The 21,059-nt window shown below is 36.5% G+C and overlaps 1 pseudogene; it reads left to right on the top strand.

Moving 5' to 3' along the window:
* The first annotated feature begins 5,079 nt into the window (after positions 1 to 5,079).
* Positions 5,080 to 21,059, top strand: part of LOC125821366 (serine/threonine-protein kinase TOR-like) — a 55,570-nt pseudogene continuing 39,590 nt past the window's right edge.

Here is a 21,059-nt window from a genome sequence, read left to right on the forward strand (position 1 = left end):
CCTTTGTACTAAATATATCCTTAGTTTCCCCTTTGAGCCTAATCCTTTTTATTGGCAACCACATTACAAGCCTTATCCTTTTTTAAAAGGTAACCCTCTTTTGAACCCTTCCCTCCTTGAACTTGAGGTTGTGAAAGTTGAGGCTAAAAGCCTAAGTTGGGGGTGTTATGGGAAATTTATTGAAGGAATGTTTACTTATGAAGGCATGATATAAAAAAAATGAAGAATGAAATTGAGGGATGGATGGAAAAAGAAAAAAAAGTTTTGAAAAAGAAAGAAAGAAAATGATTAAATGAGTCTTGAATCCCCCAAAAGATGAAAATGTCTGCATGTGGAGCATCTAAAGTGGAAATAAGAAAAGAAAAATGAAAAATAGTGTGGAATGTGCACGGGTTTGAAAAATGGAGAATGTTGGAAATGATGAGTTGTTGTGTAGTGTTCAAGGAGGGTGTAGTCAGTTATACCTAAATTATATCCAAACCTTCCCTAAGACTATATTACAAGCTTAGCAAAGTCCTTCGAGATTTCTAACCAAATGGAGTTGAGTCAATGTTGATTGAAAATATGGGCAAGTCTATGGTGTGACATTTGTGTGCATGAGATGATTCTTTGTAAGTGTGAGTGTTGCATCTTTTTCCCTTGTCTTGTTTATACATGTTTGGTTTCGGGACACTTCTTTCTTGTGAGGGCATGTAAGTTGAAAAAGTGGTGATTTTGAAGATTCCTAATTAAGTCAAGTGAGCATGTGAAAGTGTTAGTGAGTTGAGTCATTTCTTGAGTTTGGGTTGTTGTCACTTAAATGATTCTTGATTTTTGAAAATGTTTCATGAGAATGAGAGGATTCTTTTGTGAAAAGTTTGCCTGTGGACTAATTGTTAGTACCAACCGAAGCCATTACCTTTGTGTTAATTGAGAATGGGAAATTGATTTGTGGTGTATCTTGAAATAAGAGTCTCTTGTGTTTTTGATTTTCTTAACTTGAGGAAAAACAAAGTTTCTAAGTTGGGGGGTTGATGAGTGGTTGATTTCCACTCATTTGAGGCTCTTTTGGTAGTTATTTTGTCTTTTAGTTTATAATTGGTTCTTTTAATGTTGTTTTTTTTCATATTTGCACATAAATGAAATGGAGGTTCTTAGAAAATGTTGAAGGTGTAGGGTAAGCACCATTCGATTGTTGGCTTTGTTTTAGAGGAATCAAAACAATGGCAGAAAATGCTTCCACCGTCTTCAATGTTCACATGCCGGAGTTTGTGGATGCTATTTGGGTTGCTCTGAGGGGTCCAACGTTGGCTGTTCGGGAGAAGGTTGTTGAGACATTGCGTGCCTGCGTTCGTGTTATTGAAAAGCGTGAGACAAGATGGTGTGTTCAGTGGTATATCTATTTCTCTCTTCTCCCTTATAGTTTTTCAAAAAATGTCATTAACATTTTATCAATACATAAAAGAATGTATCAGTCACAAATTTCTTAATCCAAGGCCTCTACTCTTAAATTGGTGATTCGACAAGTATTATTGAATGGTTATGGCAACCCAAGATGGATCGAGCGTGTTCATAGCATACATGGATCTCTTCTCGTAGTCGGGGAGCTGCTAAGGTTTGCTATCAAACTGCATCACATTATTTATTTCATTGTAGGAAATTATTTCAGAGTCTCTTGTGCTGTGTTAAATTGTTGTGATCTGCTGAATGTCTGAGGAACTGGATACTTATCTCCTGTTTTACTAGAGATTTTGAAGTTGAAACTTGAATATTTTAAGTTGTGATTTTTGGACATGCATTTTACTTGGAAAAGAATTGAAGTTTTGTAAATGGAAGTCCCTAAAACGCAGAACTTGGATTTTTTTGGAGGTAAATTCTAGCTTAAAATCTCTAGTTATATTGTGAGGACTTAAGTACCTCAAGGCTGACGATGACATATGTGCTTTGGATGCGAATGCCTACTACCTAATTGTTATCTTTTATAAAGTAATTATTAATGAGGGTAAGAACTCATGGATGCAAACCATATACCAAAAAGTGTCTACTACCTACTTGTTCTTATTAGCAATTGTTTCTAGAAGGCATTGGTGATCTATAGATTGATTAATGAACTGTGGGGCTATCTGGGTGTTTCAGTCATTTAGAGAAACCTATTTGAGTATGGTGAGCCATGGATATCATTCCTTCAGAATAGGCGCGAGTCGGTGTTCTTTATTTCAGTATTATGAAAGGCCATAAACTTGTCCACCATGACTAGTTTCAAAATTCTACTTATCAGAAATAAAAAGGACTAAGTCTAAAGAATTTATAGAACTTCAAAGTAACCAGAATGTCTTTTCTCTTTAGAGTTTGTGTTATGTCACGACCCAAGCCTAGGGCCTAGACGTGACATGGCGAATGAGGAACCCCAAACAAGCCTCTCAAACTTGTCATCACACTTCATCGGTCGCGGAAGTACATTCAACATTAATTAACGGGAAATAGGGACTAAGGGCAAACCATTTCAAAATGACATCATAGAACAAGAGTCAAGCTCATTTACAAAATACTTGTCCAACGCACACCTCTACATACATAGATAGGACGGGGCCATGACATACTACATGACATACTCTCATAGTCAAAATACAATTGCAAGCTAAAGTCTCAAAACATAGGAGTAGTAAATATAACATAGCCCTCGAATCATTGAGGACTCACCAACAACTCGGATAAGCACCGTACTAGCCACGTGAATGGAGAGAAGGATCAAGAGTAGCTCTGGTCCCTACATGGTGACATCATGTAGGCAAAATATGCGTTAGTACTTGGAATGTACTAAGTATGCGGGGTGCAACACAACAATGGACAAGGACACAATCGAAATACAAGAAATAGTTTCATAGGCATTATGAATAACAATATGAGGATGTATGATCAAAGTGAAGTCAAAACATGTTTAAGTAAATCTATACTAATAGTAGATATCATATGTGTATGCATGATCCAACCAATCTATAACCCCAACTTAGGATGGGGGATGCCGTTCACACCCAGACACCCTGGTGGCAAGGTATAAACCCCTCACATGGTTGATGTTGGTCACACCCCAAGCATCCTAGGTGGTGAGATATAAACCTCTCACATGGTTGATGTTGGTCACACCCCAAGCATCCTAGGTGGTGAGATATAAACCTCTCACATGGTTGATGTTGGTCACACCCCAAGCATCCTAGGTGGTGAGATATAAACCTCTCACATGGTTGTCCGGTTCTTTTCCCCCGGACCGGGCATGGTCATGCAACACTTTATATAGGAAATTCCCATTAGGCTCTAATGCAATCTCACGTATGGAATGAACATATACACAAGCTTAGTTTGTCATCAACACATCTCTGGATTTCCATACATCTCATAGCTCAAGCTTTAAAGCATCGATTCATCAATTCTCCATAGTTGGACATTTTGTCAAACACCTTGAAGGCATGTAATGGAATCAAAGAGCATGGAAAATAGGGTAGTAATTATGCAGCCAAACCAGTGAACAACCTACAACGACACCTTTTTAACACCCACAATACCACATGAAAATCTCCACATCCATTCCAAATTTAGGTTCAAGTTCTAGAGTCACAACATGCTCAAAACAATCACTTTTCATGTTTAAAATTCAATGTGCAGAAAATTATTACAAAAAACAAGACTAATTTATGAATCTTAACTTAAACCATGAATTAGTAAGTAGAATAGAGTCTAGGCACTATGGGTGGAAGGACCCATGAGTTCAACACCGCATACCTTGAGTTTTTATGAAGGTCTTGAGAGTGTCTTCAATGGAAGCTTGGAACTTGGAGCAAGAGTCTCTTCAATCTTGAGGAAGGTTTTGGATTAGGGTTCTTGAGAGAACTTGAGAGAAAATGTGTCTAAGTATGGGAGAGGTGTTTTGGGAAATGTTTTAGAGATGGGAATTGAACTAATGGTATATAGGAAATAACATATGCCCTTTGGAAAAATGGTCCAACACTTAGAAAAAAAATGAGGCGGGTGAACAGTAAAAACGCTCACTGGAAATTGTCTTTCCTGTCGGACAGATTTTACGAAAATGGGCATAACTTCTTCGTCCGAACTCCGAATGAGGTGAAACGAAGTGCGTTAGGTAGCTAACTCAAAGGGATTTCCATGGATATGTTATTGTCCACCCAATAATTTGTTTGCTAGGAGATATGACCCTCCAAAGTAGACCCTTGAAAAAGGCTTCACTTGGAAATTTTGGATTTTGATACGGTTGCTCTAAAATTTGGGTTAGACCCATTTCCCACTCAATTTGACCCCCTAAACAAGAATATTAAGTCGGATTTTCGAAAAACGAAACGGATTTTTTTATATATAGCTAAACAAGTTTCCGGTAACTAAAGAAGCACATTTTTAAGAACTTTTTGGGTCATTTCATGTTACTTCTTAGCTATTGTTACTGTTAATCTTGAAAGATCCCAAATACAGTATTTAGCATGAATGGTTAAGGATGTAGGTCCTGAATGGTTAAGTAAGCGATTGGGCATAGATTTGATTGAAACTTTCAATAGAAGTTTTTGAAGTTGGAGTTGTATTGGACATGTATCGCACTTGCAAAAAGTTGAAGTTCAATGAGTTGAAAAAAATATTCACTGATGTCAAACTTGAAAAACTCATCTTCAAAAAGTAACCAAAAAATCATTCCAATGCATAACCAAACAATGTTTTGAAAATAACTTTTGGGAAAAGGTAAAAACTTTCAAAGTGAAAAAGATTCTAGGATAGTTGTTGGTTTGTGACGAAGCGGATTGCATGTCTCTGAGGTGCTAGTGGGGTGAAGGGAAGGTTCTTAGGTGATAGATGGCTGCATGAAGAGGGTGATGGTCGAGGTACTGCTAGCAATTGGAGGACAGTTTTTTCTTTGTTGTATTGCCATGTATTTAGTTATGCTAATATGTTCCATGACTACTTTAGTTTCACGCATTTATGTGCCTTTTGTTTTAGTCTCCTTCACAAAGAATAATGTAATATGCTCAACTCATATGCTATGGGAATTGGACCCACTATTATTTCTGCTTGTGATATGATAAGAGCTAATTTATCATCAAAATGTGCAAGAACACAGGGGAGTTCATTATGTCAAGATACAGGGAGGTTGCTGAAATTGTTCTAAGATACCTGGAGCATCGAGATCGCCTAGTTCGCCTCAGCATAACTTCTTTACTTCCTCAAACTAACTATTTAACGGTTTGTGACATTTGACTTCATTTTAGTGATTTAATCAGCTTTTACTAACTGGGAAAGCTAGATGAATTAGATTTGCATCTTCAATGTTAACTATTGTAACCTCATGTTTGTTTATTTTACTTCTACAGATATGCATGAATCATATACCGCATGTCCTTAAAATACCTGCAGAATGTGCCAGTGGGTTCAATGCTTTTGGGGAGATAGCAGGTTCTCTGGATGGTGAACTCATTAACTATTTGGTGACAATAACCTCTCACTTGGGTGATGTGGTATGTTATTTATGTCATTGCAGATGTACTCTTTTTTGTTTTTGATAAAGGTAATGTTGTATTCCTCAGCATTATGGCTATGCCGGCAACCTCTAAAATATGTGCCCATAAATTAAACAAGGAAGAGTAAAAATAGAAGAAGAAAAAACTAAATACTTACAAAAGCACCATAAAATCTACTCATCATTCATCTACTAGTACACCTTCTTTACACTAAAAGTATAATGCATTGAAACAGTTTTCTTTGACTGTCTGAACAAGGTTGGTAATATCCTCAAAACGTCTATTGTTTCTTTTCTTCCAATAGAGTTCTTGCTGACTCATGCACCAGAGGCAATCCTAAGGTTCTTTGATTTCTTCTCTTTCTTTCATTTTTTGTTGAAAATTGTGGAGTTGGAACAGTTCAAGCAATCTTGATGTTGTTCTTTAGTCATTTGTTGAATTGGTGAGGAAGTGGAACCAGACGTGATTTTCATTTTGTTAGGATTGAGGGTGTTGAAGTGGAACCAGACTTGATTTTTATTTTGTTAGGATTGAGGATCTTTAGTCATTTGTTGAATTGGTGAGGAAGTGGAACCAGACTTGATTTTGATTTTGATTTTGTAAGGATTGAGGGAAACTAAGGAAGGATATAAGACTGTTCAATTCAAGATTTTAGTTCTTGGTACATCTTGAGTTCTTTTCTTGATTTTTTTTCTTTTTCTTGATTTTTTTTCTTTTTCTTGATTTTCTTTCCTCAATTGGATAGAGTTATCTGAAACATTCATCTTTAAGTTTTTTTCTTGATTTTTTGTTTGATAAAGAGTTCTTTTCTTGATTTTCCTTACTCAATTTAACAGGAAGTAACTAGAGTTTGAAATAGAAAGAAAGCAGAATGCTACACTTTACTTTTGGGAACATTTATTTTTATTGGGATTTGTGTGGAAGAAGACCAACAACTATACTCCTTAAGTCTTTCTTCTGTTTTAGAAGCAAGGTGGATCGGATGACGACTATTTTTATCTAACACAACTTTTATTATTATTGTGGGTTTCTATATGTTTTTTTTTAATCCAATTTTGTATTATGACACCAAATAGAAGTGACTGTACACTGTTTTGTATCCAAGATTCCTCTTATATGCCTCTTGTTAATTATGCAAATTTACTTTCCCATCCATCAATCAAGAGGGATGGATAGGTCTGGTTTTAAATTTATATCAATCATGTTAGTGAACTTTTTGGTTTGAATAATTATGTGAATACCAGGTTTTGTTTTGTGTTTGTTTTCATTCACATTTCCTGTTTTATTTTCTATTGAAGGCTTAGCAGAGCAGTCTTTTTACATGGGTTTCTGTCTTAATCCTATAACATTCTATTTTTGCCAAATGTTGTTGTTTGAGTTTGAATGCTATTGGATGCTCTCTCTCTCTCTCTACCTCTTTCCATTCTTCCTAGTTCTATCTTCTAAAGTTCTCTTTTAAATACTTGAATTGCTTGTGAACCATGCCAGAAATCTTATTTTATTCTCTCTGGTAGGATGGGGCTGCATTGATTTTGAGGCGGCTTGTAGAGGAAGAAGCTCCTGATCTTAGTGGAGAAGCTTTTGCTCTTTTATGGATCATCTATATGAACGCATTACCACATTTCTTGATAGTATTTAAGTTTCTGAAAATCTGGGGGCATTGAGGGTTATTGACTAGCTAATAGATGTCACCATCAGCGAAAATGCATCAAAAGTTGCAAAATTCTCCAATTACACGCACGTTGCTTTTGAAACAAAGTGTGATCCTAAAATCTTGGTTCTTGCTAGTAAAGTTCTTGGTCACCTAGCTAGATCTAGTGGTGCAATGACTGCAGATGAAATGGAGCATCAGGTGTGTAATATTGTGATACTTCAGAGACTTGATTGTCTGACATTAGCATCTCAATTCTGTTGTATTTTCAGGTAAAAGTTGCACTAGAATGACTTTGTGGTGAAAGAATTGAGTATCGTCGCTTTGCTGTTGTCTTATATTGAAGGTATAATTAACATGTTTCTTCATGATTTGTTGTATAAGCAGAAACTTGAAAGTTGGGTTTTATTTCTTTCATCATTGCATTATGGGAAACCTTTGAGTCAAATAATAGATACTATAAGGACTTTACTGCTAGAATTTCTCAAAACTGAATACAAAATATTTGCTATTATTAGAATTGTATCCCAAAGGTTAACTAGTGTTTTTCTTCTTCTATTATTACTGAATGAAGAGTTAAATAGTTAATACCATAGAAATGTGGTTGTCATTCTAGTTATATTTTAAATAAACATCTTTATGTTGTAGTTTGTCAACAACATTTCCTTATCTAAATGTTAAACACAGATTGTAGTAGCCATGTAAGTAAACAATACACAAATAATGTTTGATCAATTGGGAAGGTAATCATGTCAATATTCAAATATATATGTGTGTGTGTGTGCGCGCGCGCTTTGCTGGAGAGTAGGTTATCTAAACCAAATTTGTTTTAATCAATAACTGGAAGTATTTCTAGCCAAATATTTTTCTGCTACTTTAGAGATTTACTCTGTCTAGTGATACAGTTCCTGAAAAAGTCATTATTTCTAAATAATTCAATCATATCTAACTGTTAAATTGAAACAGCAGACCCCGTCCATTAATTCTCAAGTGTCTAATCGGTAATTAGGAGTTCCTTAATAGTTTAGGCTTCCCCAAATTCTGTCTTTATTTGTTGGTAGGTAAAGTTAAATTATTAACAATATGAACTAAGTACGTCAAGACTCAAGCATGTGTCATTCACATGATTTACATCTTCCATGCTCCCCTAAAAGATTTAGCAAAAACATACATCCATATTTCAGACTAGCTGGTTTTATTCCTACCCCTAAACAATTCTCAGTTCTCCCTCCATATCACCCACCACATAGCATATTGAATTCCAATTCCATATATGAGCTATGTACTTGCTGATGCGTCCATGTTTCAATCTCTATCTTTAAAATTTAGGAAATGGCAGAAAATGCTTCAACCGTCTTCAATGTTCACGTGCGGAGTTTGTGGATGGAATTTAGGTTGCTCTTAGGGATCCAACGTTGGCTATTCGGGAGAAGGTTGTTGAGGCATTGTGTGCCTGCCTTCGTGGTATGGAGACGCGTGAGACACGATGGCGTGTTCAGTGGTATGTTTACCTCTCTCTCCTCCCTTATAGTTTTTCAGAAAATATCATTAACATTTTATCAATATATAAAAGAATGTATCAGTCACAAATATCTTGATCCAAGGCATCTAGTCTTAAATTAGTGATTCCGATAGGTATTATCGAATGTTTGAGGCTACCCAAGATGGATTGGGGAGAAACGCTAATGTTCATTGTATACATGTATCTCTTCTTGCAGTCGGGGAGCTCTAGAGCAAAGGACATTCCGAGAGCATGAGTGGGCAAAGAGAAAGTTCTAGAGCAAGATGATGGGAAATCTTAGGAGCTTATGTGGTAGCATGCTTCGAACAAGTAGGACCTTACATTATCTACCGGCTCGAGCTCAGAGTGATGCAGTTCAGGGAGTCCCTCGTATTCTCTTTTGATAATTGGATTGTGAGGACACAATTTCATTTTCAGTTGGGTGTGCTCCCTTGTAGTCAATTTATTGATTGTTTCTGCATATAGTGATTGTGCCCTTGTCAGGCGTGCTTTTCTTTCTTTTTTATGGATTGGTGTGTCCTTGTCGAGATTCTATATTGTGGATGTTTCTATTGATATTGTGTTGGATTAGTCTATTTTAGTTTTTGATTTGTAGTTTGTAGCTTCTGTGTTTTTGTTTTTATTTTGATAATAAGATTTGGATTGACGATGCTCAATGATGGATAGAGTGACGACTATCTTAAGGGTAAATCGTCGATTGCTTGTGAGTGTTTGATTGGCCTTGATTGTGGCAAAGTCTGAGTAGTTGTTCCTGAATTGATGCATGAGGTTGCTTGATGGTGGATTGGTTGACAACATTCTCAAGGGCAAAATCTATCTTTTTGGGAAGGTTTTGCCTTGGTTGGTACTAAGAGCGTAGTCATGCTTGTGAATAGTGTTGAGCATACCTCTCCATTTTTAAAAGTTGAGCATGTTATGAGTGATTTTGTGACAACTCTTACAACTCTTTTGTGACTTTTGAATCGTTAGCGGTTAAAATGTTAAATGCTACTTGTATTTTCTAAAGGAAGTAAGATTTTGAACCATCTTGATTGATTTGAAGGCCATGTGTGGTGAGTTGTTGCATAATGCCTTGTGTTTGCTTTTGTCACCTAGAACTTGCCCGGTTGGTCTTGAAATGTTGGTCTTGAATGAGTTTGGTATGATAAATGATCTTAGGCTTTCTTTAATATCTTGAAGTCCTCCCTTGTAGTCAATTTATTGATTGTTTCTGCATATAGTGATTGTGCCCTTGTCAGGCGTGCTTTTCTTTCTTTTTATGGATTGGTGTGTCCTTGTCGAGATTCTATATTGTGGATGTTTCTATTGATATTGTGTTGGATTAGTCTATTTTAGTTTTTGATTTGTAGTTTGTAGCTTCTGTGTTTTTGTTTTTATTTTGATAATAAGATTTGGATTGACGATGCCCAATGATGGATAGAGTGACGACTATCTTAAGGGTAAATCGTCGATTACTTGTGAGTGTTTGATTGGCCTTGATTGTGGCAAAGTCTGAGTAGTTGTTCCCGAATTGATGCATGAGGTTGCTTGATGGTGGATTGGTTGACAACATTCTTAAGGGAAAAATCATCATCTTTTTGGGAAGGTTTTGCCTTGGTTGGTACTAAGAGCGTAGTCATGCATGTGAATAGTGTGGAGCATACCTCTCCATTTTTAAAAGGTTAAGCATGTTATGAGTGATTTTGTGACAACTCTTTTTGTGACTTTTGAATCGTTAGCGGTTAAAATGTTAAATGCTACTTGTATTTTCCAAAGGAAGTAAGATTTTGAACCATCTTGATTGATTTGAAGGCCATGTGTGGTGAGTTGTTGCATAATGCCTTGTGTTTGCTTTTGTCACCTAGAACTTGCCCGGTTGGTTTGAATGTTGGTCTTGAATGAGTTTGGTTGGATATATGATCTTAGGCTTTCTTTAGTATCTTGAAGTCCACTTGGCCTAAAAATTCGACCTTTGTACTAAATATATCCTTAGTTGTCCCCTTTAGCCTAATCCTTTCTATTGGCAACCACATTACAAGCCTTATCCTTTTTGAAAAGGTAACCCTCTTTTGAACCCTTCCCTCCTTGAACTTGAGGTTTTGATCGTTGAGGCTAAAAGCCTAAGTTGGGAGTGTTATGGGAAATTCATTGAAGGGATGCTTACTAATGAAGGCATGATATAAAACAAAAAAGAAAAAAAGAAAAAAGAAGAAGAAAGAAATTGAGGGACAGATGGAAAAAGAAAGAAAGTTTTGAAGAAGAAAGAAAGAAAATGAATGAATGAGTCTTGAATCCTCCAAAAGTTGAAAATGGTTGCATGTGGAGCATCTAAAGTGGAAATAAGAAATGAAAAATAAAAAATATTGTGGAATGTGCATGGGTTTGAAAATGGAGAATGTTGGAAATGATGAGTTGTTGTGTAATGTTCAAAGAGGGTTATACCTAAATTATATCCCAACCTTCCCTAAGACTATATTACAAGCTTAACAAAGTACTTTGACATTTCTAACCAAATGAGTTCAGTCGATGTTGATTGAAAATATGGGAAAGCCTATGGTGTGACATTTGTGTGCATGAGATGATTCTTTGTGAGTGTAAGTGTTGCATCTTTGTCCCTTGTCTTGTTTATATGTATGTGTGGATTCGGGACACTTCTTTCTTGTGAGGGCATATAAGTTGAAAAAGTGGTGATTTTGAAGATCCCTAATTAAGTCAAGTGAGCGTGTGAAAGAGTTAATGAGTTGAGTCATTTCTTGAGTTTGGGTTGTTGTCACTTAAATGATTCTTGATTTTTGAAAATGTTTCATGAGAATGAGAGGATTCTTTTGTGAAATGTTTGCATGTGGACTAATTTTAGTACCAACCGAAGCCATTACCTTTGTGCTTAATTGAGAAAAGGAAATTGATTTGTGGTGTATCTTGAAATAAGAGTCTCTTGTGTTTTTTATTTTTGTGACTTGAGGAAAAACAAAATTTCTAAGTTGGGGGGGGGGGGGGGGGGAGGGGAGGGGGGGGATTAATGAGTGGTTGATTTCCACTCATTTGAGGCTCTTTTGGTAGTTATTTTGGATTTTAGTTTATAATTGGTGCTTTTAATGTGTTTTTTTTTCATATTTACACATAAATGAAATGGAGAGTTCTTAGAAAATGTTGAAGGTGCAGGGTTAGCACCATTCGATTGTTGGCTTTGTTTTAGAGGAATCAAAACAATGGCAGAAAATGCTTCCACCGTCTTCAATGTTCACGTGCCGGAGTTTGTGGATGTTATTTGGGTTGCTCTGAGGGATCCAACGTTGGCTGTTCGGGAGAAGTTTGTTGAGACATTGCGTGCCTGCGTTCGTGTTATTGAAAAGCGTGAGACAAGATGGCGTGTTCAGTGATATGTCTACTTCTCTGACCCAAAAGTATGATGTATTGAAACAGTTTTCTTTGACTATCTGAACAGGGTTGGTACTATCCTAAAAATGTCTATTATTTCTTTTCTGCCAATAGAGTTCTTGCTGACTCATGCACCAGAGGCAATCCTAAGGTTCTTTGATTTCTTCTCTTTCTTTCAATTATTTTGTAGAAAATTGTGGAGTTGGAGCATTTCAGGGAATCTTGATGTTGTTCTTTAATCATTTGTTGAATTGGTAAGGAAGTGGAGCAAGACGTGATTTTCATATTGATAGGATTGAGGGAAATTAAGGATGTAAGATTGTTCAAGATTTTAGATAACTCCCAAGTCTTTCTTCTGTTTCAGCCTTTGAAGGTAAGCAAGGTGGATAAGAGGACGACTATTTTTATCTTACACAACTTTAATTATTATTGTGGGTTTCTATATTATTTTTTTATCCAGTTTGGTATCATGACACAATATTGAAGTGATTGTTCACTGTTTTGTATACAAGATTCCTCTTATATGCCTCTTGCTAATTATTCTTATTCACTTTCCCTTCCATCAATCAAGAGAGATAGATAGGTCCTGGTTTTAAATTTATATCAATCATGTTAGCGAACTTTTTGGTTTGAATAATTATGTGAATACCAGGTTTTGTTTGTGTTTGTTTTCATTCACCTTAGTTGCTTTATTTTTATTAAAGGGTTAGAAGAGAAGTGTTTTGACGTGGGTTTCTGTCTTAATCATATAACATTATGTTTTTGCCGAATGTTGTTGTTTGAATATGAATGCTATCGGATGCTCTCTCTCTGCCTCTTTCCATTCTTCCTAGTTCCCTCGTCTAAAGTTCTCTTTTAAATACTTGAGTTGCTTGTGAACCATGCCAGAAATCTTATTTTAATTTCTTTGGTAGGAGGGGGCTGCATTGGTTTTGAGGCAGCTTGTAGAGGAAGAAACTCGTGATCTTAGTGGAGTCCCTCATATTCTCTTTTGATATTTGCACTGTGAGAACACAATCTCATTTTTGTTGGGGGTGCCTCCCTTGTAGTCATTTAGTTGATTGTTTTTGCATATAGTGAATGTGCCCTTGTCGGACGTACCTTTCTTTCTTTGTTATGGATTGGTGTGCCCTTGTGAGGATTTGATATTGTGAATGCTTATGTTGATATTGTGTTGGATTGGTCTATTTTAGTTTTTGATATCTAGTTTATAGCTTCTTTGTTTTTGTTTTGATAAAAAGATTTGGATTGACGATGCCCGATGATGGATAGAGCGTGACGACTTTCTTAATGGTAAATCATCGATTGCTTGTGAGTGTTTGATTGACGTTGATTGTGGCGAAGTCTAAGTAGTTCACGAATAGATGTATGAGGTTGCCTGAATAGTGTTGAGCATACCTCTCCATTTTTAAAAGGTTGAGCATGTTATGAGTGATTTTGTGACAACTCTTACCTTTTTGTAACTTTTGATTCGTTAGCAATTAAAATGTTCAATGCTACTTGTATTTTCAAAAGGAAGTAAGATTTTGAACCGTCTTGATTGATTTGCAGGCCATGTGTGGTGAGTTATTGCATAATGCCTTGTGTTTACTTTTGTCACGTAGAACTTGTCCAGTTGGTCTTGAAATATTGGTCTTGAATGAGTTTGGTTGGAGAAATGATCTTAGGCTTTCTTTAATATCTTGGAGTCCACTTGGCCTAAAAATCTCACCTTTGTACTAAATATATCCTTAGTTGTCCCCTTTGAGCCTAATCCTTTTTATCGGCAACCACATTACAAGCCTTATCCTTTTTGAAAAGGTAACCCTCCTTTGAACCCTTCCCTCCTTGAACTTGAGGTTGTGAAAGTTGAGTCTAAAAGCCTAAGTTGTGGGTGTTATGGAAAATTCATTGAAGGGATGCTTACCAAATGAGGGCATGGTGTAAAAAAAAAATATAAAGAAGAGAGAAATTGAGGGATGGATGGAAAGTTTTAAAGAAAGCAAAAGTTTGAAAAAGAAAGAATGAAAATGAATAAATGAGTCTTGAATCCTCCAAAAGTTGAAAATGGTTGCATGTGGAGCATCTAAAGTGGAAATAAGAAAAGAAAAAATGAAAAATAGTATGGAATGTGCATGGGTTTTAAAAGTGAAGAAAAGTGGAAAAAGTTGGAAATGATGAGTCGTTGTGTAGTGTTCAAAGAGGGTGTAGTCACTTATACTTAAATTATATCCCAACCTTCCCTGAGCCTATATTACAAGCTTAACAAAGTCCTTGGAGATTTCTAACCAAATGGAGTTGAGTCAATATTGATAGAAAATATAGGTGACATTTGTGTGCATGAGATGATTCTTTGTGAGTGCGAGTGTTGCATCTTTGTCCTCGTCTTGTTTATTTGTATGTGTGGTTTCGGGACACTTCTTTCTTGTGAGGGCATGCAAGTTGAAATATTAATGATTTTTAAAATTCTTAATTGAGTCAAGTGAGCCAATGAGTTGAGTCATTTCTTGAGTTTGAGTTGTTGTCACTTAAATGATTCTTGATTTTTTATAATGTTTCATGTGAATGAGAGGATTTCTTTTGTGGAAAGTTTTCATGTGGACTATTTGTTGTTACCAACCGAAGCCATTACCTTTGTGCTTAATTGAGAAATGGAAATTGATTTGTGGTGTATCTTGAAATAAGAATCTCTTATGTTTTTTGACTTTCTTGACTTGATGAAAAACAAACTTTCTAAGTTGGGGTGTTGATTTCTGGTAGATTTCTACTCATTTGAATCTTTTTTTCGTAGTTATTTTGGCTTTTAGTTTATAATTGTTGCTTTTTGATGTGATTTTTCATGAAAATGAAATGGAGAGTTCGTACAAAATGTTGAATATGCAAGGTTAGCACCATTTGATTGTTGGCTTTGTTTTAGAGGAACCAAAACAATGGAAGAAAATGCTTCTACCGTCTTCAATGTTTCACGTGCCGGAGTTTGTGGATGCTATTTGGGTTTCTCTGTGATCCAATGTTGGCTGTTCGGGAGAAGGTTGTTTAGACATTGCGTGCCTGCCTTCTTGTTATTGAAAAGCATTAGGCACGACGGCGTGTTCAGTGGTACGTCTACTTCTCTCTCCTCCCTTATAGTTTTTCAAAAAATGTCATTAACATTTTATCAATATGTGATAGAATGTATCAGTCACAAATTTCTTGTTCCAAGGCATTTACTCTTAAATTGGTGATTCCGACAGGTATTATCGAATGTTTGAGGCTACCCAAGATGGATCGCGGAGAATCGCTCCTGTTCAAAGTATAATTGGATCTCTTCTCGCAGTCGGGGAGCCGCTAAGGTTTGCTATAGAATTGCAACGCATTATTTAATTTCATTGTAGGAAAGTATTTCAGATTCTCTTGTGCTGTGTTAAATTGTTGTGATCTGCTGAATGTCTAAGGAACTGATATTTATCTCCCGTTTGACTAGAGATTCTGAAATTGAAACTTGAATATTTTAAGTTGTGATTTTCGGACATGCATTTTACTTGGAAAAGAACTGAAGTTTTGTAAATGGAAGTGAATTGGTGAGGAAGTGGAACCAGACGTGATTTTGATTTTGATAGGATTGAGGGAAATTAAGGAAGGGTGTACATCTTGAGTTCTTTTCTTCATTTTTTTTCTTTTTCTTCATTTTCTTTCCTCAATTTTAGCAGGAAGTCTCGAATGGAGTTTTCTGAAACATTCATCTTAAGTTCTTTTCTCTATTATTTTTTCGATAAAGTGTTCTTTTCTTGATTTTCCTTCCTCAATTTTACAGGAAGTAAAAAGGAGATTGAAATAGAAAGAATGCAGAATGCTACACTTTACTTTTGGGCACATTTATTTTTATTTGGATTTGTGTGGAAGAAGATCAGCAGATATACTCCTAAGTCTTTTTTCTGTTTCAGCCTTAGAAGGTAACCAAGGTGGATCAGAGGACGACTATTTTTATCTAACACAACTTCTATTATTATTGTGGGTTTCTATATGATTTTTTTTAATGCAGTTTTGTATCATAACATGATATTGAAGTGACTGTTCACTGTTTTGTATACAAGATTCCTCTTATATGCCTCTTGTTAATTATTCTTATTCACTTTCCCCTCCATCAATCAAGAGAGATGGATAGGTCCTGGTTTTAAATTTATATCAATCATGTTAGCGAACTTTTTGGTTTGAATAATTATGTGAATATCCAGGTTTTGTTTGTGTTTGTTTTCATTCACCTTTCCTGCTTTATTTTTTATTGAAGGGTTAGCAGAGATGTCTTTTGATGTTGATTTCTGTCTTAATCATATAACATTATGTTTTTTCCGAATGTTGATGTTTGAGTTTGAATGCTATTGGATGCTCTCTCTCTGCCTCTTTCCATTCTTCCTAGTTCCCTCGTCTAAAGTTCTCTTTTAAATACGTGAGTTGCTTGTGAACCATGCCAGAAATCTTATTTTATTTTCTTTGGTAGGATGGGTCTGCATTGGCTTTGAGGCAGCTTGTAGAGGTAGAAGCTCGGATCTTAGTGGAGAAGGTTTTGCTTGTTTTTTTATTTATTTTGAAACTGTTAACTTTGTGTCTATTGATAGAAACAAATTGTACATGGGCTGTACTAGGGCCATATTTACCAGTAAATCCAGATCCTATGATCCCATGTCTATAATGAAGCTAACACATCAATAATAGATACAGGATCATTAGACCGAATCTGATTACACCAAAAACATAGAATTAAAATACAATTCAATTTGATCTGTTTTATATTATTTTCTATGTTCTCAAAACACCTAGCATTTTTCTCCTTCCAGATTGTCCACCATATGTTGGCTGGTATGATTCTCCACCTACTTTGCTTCTTGCCAGAACCCCAACTTCTTCCCAACTTTGAAGGGCCTCTTGGCATAGTCCAGGAGAAACCTTTAAGGTTTAGGAATAGCCTTCAAAGCTGACATGTGATCTTGCAGTGAAGGAATAAATGTCGAACAGTTTCTGCTTGTTCTCCGCAAAAAACACATCTCGGACATAAAATCATTCCCTTTTTCATCAGATTGTCTTATGTTAGGATAGCTTCCTTAGATCGGAGCCAAATAAAACATGATACCTTGTAGGGTATATTCACTTTCCATATAGTTTTCCAGGGCCAGTTGGGCATTCTGTTGATTGTGACTATTCAACCATCTGTATGATTTGCCTTCCCTGAAGGTTAAGCTCATCTTCCCCTTCTTGTGTTCCTTTAAACTGGCCAATAGTGTTAAGGAAATATGCAACTCTTGTGATTTCCCAGTCATTTACTTGTCTTCTGAAACTGATTTCCCACCCATTAGGTGTCCACATTCCTGCAATTGTTCTTTGATGATTTAACATTAAGTTGTGGATATCTGGGTAGATATTCTTCAGAATCCCCATCTCATGCTAGTTATCTCCCCAGAAACTTGTCTTTTCCCCATTTCTAACCTTAACCTTGGTTTTGATCTTGAAATCATCCCACAAGGCCCTTATACATCTCCACAAATTCACTCCATATGGGGAAAATACTTCCTATGTCATCCACCTATTTTCTACTTCATACTTGGCCTTGATGACTTTTCTCCATAACAGATGTTTGTCATTAGCATATTTCCACAACCATTTCATTCTGAGGTCCTTGCTATGATTCTGCAGATTTTTAATACCCAAACCCCCATACATTTTTTCTATTATCAGATCATTCCACTTTACCAGATTGTAACCTTTCCTGTCCTTGTTTCCTCACCATAGGAACTTCCTTCTGATTCTATCCAATCTGTCAATGACCCCTACTGGAATGGGAAATAAAGACATCATGTAAGTAAGCATAGCATCTAGGACTGAGTTAATTAGAGTAACTCTTCCTCCAAGAGACAAGTATTGACCCTTCCATCTAGCCAGTTTCTTCTCACACTTTTCTATTACACTGCTCCAGATCTCTTTAGACATTGATTTAGCACCCAAAGGCATCCCAAGGTATGTAGTTGGGAGAGCCCCAACTTGTCCACCTAGGATTATGTTTAGTGCCTCCATGTTATGTACTTCATTAATGGAATAAAGAAAACTCTTTCTCCAATTAATATGCAACCCAGAGATTCCTTCAAACAGGACCAATATTACTCTCAGATATTTGAGTTGTTCTTCTTCCCCACAAAAGATGAGTGTGTCATCTGCATATTGCAAATGAGTAATTATCTGTGTAAAGTCCGTGATAAAAATCAATTACCTTTTTTTTTTACAATTTTGTTTGTATCTTGTGTGATCTCACCTTATACCTCCAATTGATCAATGTTATTGTACCTTTTGTGGGAATTTGCAATTATGTGGAAATACTTGGTGTTTTTGTCCCCGTCTTTCAACCATAGGGTTCTTGATCTTTGTCTCCAAGCAATTTCTTCTTTTTTTGATTAGATTCTCATATTCCAGTAGCACCTCACATTTCCTTGTGGATTCTTCTTCTGATAAAGTCCTGGTTGTAGTTTATCATGGTTATAACCACAGAATCAAATCTGCCAACTTCTCTAACAATTTCTCTCTGAAAACCTAAATTTCCTTGAATTTCTGTGCTCCATTCCTTAAGTGTATTCTTAAGAGCTTTCATTTTACAAGCCAAAACATAGTCCGATTTCCCCCCAAAATTTAATTTGTTCCACTAGTCTTTGTGACACGACCCAAGCCTAGGGCCTAGACTAACATGGCGAATGAGGAACCCGAAGGAACCCCAAACAAGCCTCTTAAACTTGTCATCACACTTCATCGGTAGCGGAAGTACAATCAACATTAATTAACGGGAAATAGGGACTAAGGGCAAACCATTTCAAAATGACATCATAGAACAAGAGTCGAGCTCATTTACAAAATACTTGTCCAACGCACACCTCTACATACATAGATAGGACGGGGGTCATGACATACTACCGGCTCCCCTCATAGTCAAAATACAATTGCAAGCTAAAGTCTCAAAACATAGGAGTAGGAAACATAACATAGCCCTCGAATCATTAAGGACTCACCAACAAACTCGGATAAGCACCATACTAGCCACGTGAATGGAGAGAAGGATCAAGAGTAGCTCCGGTCCCTACATGGTGACATCATGTAGGCAAAATATGCGTTAGTACTTGGAATGTACTAAGTATGCGGGGTGCAACACAACAATAGACAAGGACACAATCGAAATACAAGAAATAATTTCATAGGCATTATGAATAACAATATGAGGATGCATGATCAAAGTGAAGTCAAAACATGTTTAAGTAAATCTATACTAATAGTAGATATCATATGTGTATGCATGATCCAACCAATCTATAACCCCAACTTAGGATGGGGGATGCCATTCACACCCGGACACCCTGGTGGCAAGGTATAAACCCCTCACATGGTTGATGCTGGTCACACCCCAAGCATCCTAGGTGGTGAGATATAAACCTCTCACATGGTTGATGTTGGTCACACCCCAAGCATCCTAGGTGGTGAGATATAAACCTCTCACATGGTTGATGTTGGTCACACCCCAAGCATCCTAGGTGGTGAGATATAAACCTCTCACATGGTTGATGTTGGTCACACCCCAAGCATCCTAGGTGGTGAGATATAAAACTCTCACATGGTTGATGTTGGTCACACCCCAAGCATCCTAGGTAGTGAGATATAAACCTCTCACATGGTTGTCCGGTTCTTTTCCCCCGGACCGGGCATGGTCATGCAACACTTTATATAGGAAATTCCCATTAGGCTCTAATGCAATCTCACGTATGGAATGAACATATACACAAGCTTAGTTTGTCATCAACACATCTCTGGATTTCCATACATCTCATAACTCAAGCTTTAAAGCATCGATTCATCAATTCTCCATAGTTGGACATTTTGTCAAACACCTTGAAGGCATGTAATGGAATCAAAGAGCATGGAAAATAGGGTAGTAATTATGCAGCCAAACCAGTGAACAACCTACAACAACACCTTTTTAACACCCATAATACCACATGAAAATCTCCACATCCATTCCAAATTTAGGTTCAAGTTCTAGAGTCACAACATGCTCAAAACAATCACTTTTCATGTTTAAAATTCAATGTGCAGGAAATTATTACAAAGAACAAGACTAATTTATGAATCTTAACTTAAACCATGAATTAGTGAGTAGAATAGAGTCTAGGCACTATGAGTGGAAGGACCCATGAGTTCAACACCACATACCTTGAGTTCTTATGAAGGTCTTGAGAGTGTCTTCAATGGAATCTTGGAACTTGGAGCAAGAGTCTCTTCAATCTTGAGGAAGGTTTTGGATTAGGGTTCTTGAGAGAACTTGAGAGAAAATGTGTCTAAGTATGGGAGAGGTGTTTTGGGAAATGTTTTAGAGATGGGAATTGAACTAATGGTATATAGGAAATAACATATGCCCTTTGGAAATATGGTCCAACACTTAGAAAAAAAAATGAGGCGGGTGAACACTAAAAACGCTCACTGGAAATTGCATTTCCTGCCGGACAGATTTTACGAAAATGGGCATAACTTCTTCGTCCGAACTCCGAATGAGGTGAAACGAAGTGTGTTAGGTAGCTAACTCAAAGAGCTTTCCATGGATATGTTATTAGCCACCCAATAATTTGTATGCTAGGAGATATGACCCTCCAAAGTAGACCCTCAAAAAAGGCTTCACTTCAAAATTTCGGATTTTGATACGGTTGCTTTAAAATTTGGGTTAGACCCATTTCCCACTCAATTTGACACCCTAAACAAGAATATGAAGTCGGATTTTCGAAAAATAAAACAGATTTTTTTTATATAGCTAAACAAGTTTCTGATAACTTCCGAAGCACATTTTTAAGAACCTTTTGGGTCATTTCAATATCTCCCCCTTGGGAACATTCGTCCCCGAATGTGGAAGAGACGTACAAGGCAAGACTTAGTAAGAACATATCAGCCCCAACATGAATGCAAAAATTTTATTTAAACATCACTTCAAGATTTCAAAACTTAGTGTAAAGCATCCATAACTCATCAATTTAAACATATATGCACATTAATGATTCAGGGG

The sequence above is a fragment of the Solanum verrucosum genome, unplaced genomic scaffold (genome assembly GCF_900185275.1).
Source record: "Solanum verrucosum unplaced genomic scaffold, falcon-dt-bn FXZP01001203.1, whole genome shotgun sequence".
Lineage (NCBI taxonomy): Eukaryota > Viridiplantae > Streptophyta > Magnoliopsida > Solanales > Solanaceae > Solanum > Solanum verrucosum.